The sequence below is a fragment of the Frankliniella occidentalis genome, unplaced genomic scaffold (genome assembly GCF_000697945.3).
Source record: "Frankliniella occidentalis isolate FOCC.00 unplaced genomic scaffold, Focc_3.1 Scaffold29, whole genome shotgun sequence".
Classification (NCBI taxonomy): Eukaryota; Metazoa; Arthropoda; class Insecta; order Thysanoptera; family Thripidae; genus Frankliniella; species Frankliniella occidentalis.
In genome coordinates, this window is record NW_026267159.1 from 683,499 (window position 1) to 686,087 (window position 2,589).

The 2,589-nt window shown below is 61.6% G+C and overlaps 1 protein-coding gene across 1 annotated transcript in view; it reads right to left on the reverse strand.

Annotated features, from left to right (window-relative positions):
* LOC113202436 (epidermal retinol dehydrogenase 2-like) overlaps window positions 1-2,589 on the reverse strand; it is a 161,417-nt gene that overhangs the window by 115,090 nt on the left and 43,738 nt on the right. The window lies entirely within an intron of this gene.

Genomic DNA, 2,589 nt, shown 5'->3' on the forward strand with positions numbered 1-2,589 from the left:
AAAGGTGGAAGAAACGCGCGCGCGCTAACCGTGTTGCACCGTGTAGAGTTGAGTAATGGGAGAGGCAGGCCAGGCCCAGGCGCTCACGGGGCGGCATTGACGCCCGGCAGGTAGGCAGCGCGAGGCGCGCCCGTGGGGCGGGCGGCCTACCCCGCGCTGTGCGGGCGCCCGGGCGAGCGCCTCTCAATGCGGGCGAGCACCCAGCAAACCACGAGAACTTAACACACACAAAAAAACGGTATTATGCAGGCTGCACCCGCGGAGATATCTATGAGATTATTCTTTTTTTCAAAAGCAACTCTTCACGCTGCCACATTTTAAGCAGAAAATGACAACGCGGGATCCGCAAAGACTGACGGGCGCGTGGCGTGGCGTGGCGGGGGGCCGCACCCCTTGAAACATAACGCGCGCGAAGATGAGGGCGATAAAACCTGTTGTGCAAACCTCGTCAAGAGTTGACGTCTGAGCGGCCGCGCGCCCCAAATGCCAGATGACAATCTCTCTCTGCGGGAAAGTTGCGTCTGTCACGCAGCAGGAGCCGCCGCCACCGCCACCGCCACCCTCTGGCAGCCCTTCCGCCCTTCCCGTCCATCCGTCCCCGCCCCTTCCCCCGCGCAGGGCTTTGGACTCCCCTCCTCTCGGGCCCGGCTCCAGGCCCTCCACCGCGTGCGGGCACTTGAGGGTCGACATTCATAAGGGGAGACAACTACCTGGCAGACCGTCGGAACAGCCTCGCTCTCTCTCTACACACACACTCACACACACACACACACACACACACAGCACGATGCTTTCCCGCACATGGGCCGGCGCGTAGGCTGACTGACGCACACGCACGTTCGCACACACGCACACACACACACACTGAGAAGAGAGTGCGGTCACTGGCCTCATAACCCCAGGAGCAGCTCCCCCAGCCGCCAAGCGCCGCGCTTTACTGAAGGCGATGGTGACCGTCCACTCGGCCGCGGGGCGGGGCGGGGGCGCAAGGGAGGCACGTTATTGAGTTAGCCCGGTGGGCCGGCCACGACCCCTCGCATATACTGCACGCCGTCGTCGCCTACAAGAGAAGCACGATTGAGTAAACGTGTGTCAAAAATAAATTCATCGTATATAGTGTTGCGGTTTTTGGTACGTTGTTTTTTTTTACACAGAGTTTCCTATATTTTGGTGGGTTCGAACGAGGTCAGTCTGTTATGGCCGACAAAAAACACGTAACGAGACGTCGTGTGTTAAAAGAGCAAAAGCGGCCGAGGGGAGCGAGGGAGGCAGGAAATACGTAGCGAGAGTGGCGCGGGTGGGGTTTGGGTGGGATGGGCGGGGTGGGACGCCACATGGTGTCCCAGGGCATTAGGTGGTCAGCTGGCGTGTCGCCGATTGCGGGCCGCAGCGGAGGAGCCCCCAGCGGGACCCAGCGCTAGCGCCCTATCCCGAGGCCACTGCGCTTTTCCGTTTGGGAGAAGCGCCGTCACACATGCCAAGCGGTGCCTGGGGGCGCCTGCCGGGTACAGTCGGAGTATGGTACCCTATATATGGGGCAGGCAGCTCGAGGAGCATAGGTGAGAGTAGGCTGCCTACCCATAGAACTGCCAACACCATACGGCGCCTGCGGAGTCGGGAGTAGGCAATACGACGGGCACTGGTGTGAGTGAGCTGCCTACCCATAGCCCTGCCAACACCATACGGCGCCTGCGGAGTCGGGAGTAGGCAATACGACGGGCACTGGTGTGAGTGAGCTGCCTGCCCATAGCCCTGCCAACACCATACGGCGCCTGCTGAGTCGGGAGTAGGCAATACGACGTGCGCTGGTGCAAGCGGGCTGCCTACCCAGCGCCCCCTGGACGGGCACACAAGGTGAGCCGGTCCATTATCAGCTCTGCGATACCCGCTCTCGGCGATCCGATACCGAAACACCGAACCCGTGCGTAACAATGGACAAAGGGCCAACGTGACTGTGTTGCGCAGCTTTTGTTTGAGACGTGGCGGAGCGTGGCGTGGCGGGGCGCCCACACACAGCTGCTTCAACCGAGCCCGGCCGCGCTGCCGAGGGCCCTCGATTAGCACGCTATACGCCGAGTAGATTGAGTGGCAACACCGACGGTAGATTTCTCTCTCACTCCAGCACTCAACTCGCACCACCACCTACCCTCCTCCTTCACCGACAGGGCGCGCTGCTGGCGGCGCATCGAACGGGTTAAACATAAACGACCCAATCACGTAGCTCTATCAGGTATTCAACACGCGCGCCGCGCTGCTCTCCGGACTCCCCCACCCCACTCCTCCTCGGGGGGCGGGGGCGCTAAGTATGGGGCTGAGGTCCTGTCCAGGGCGGCTGCTGGGCCGGGAAAGAGAGAAGAAAAAAGAAAAAAGTAGGGGGGGGGGGGGGGGGGTCGTGGTCGTGGTGTGACTCAGCTTGGTTCATCTCGACCAATTCCCACCTCCTCCACGGCCGCTTGCCGCTGCCGGTAACTCGCAGCCGCGATGTGTCGCAGTGCGGCGTTAGCACAAGCGGCGGGCGTCAAAGAGAGCCTCAACACCAGGCGTCAGGACACACAGCAAACGCTGCTTGAGTAAGGTTTCATGCTCGAA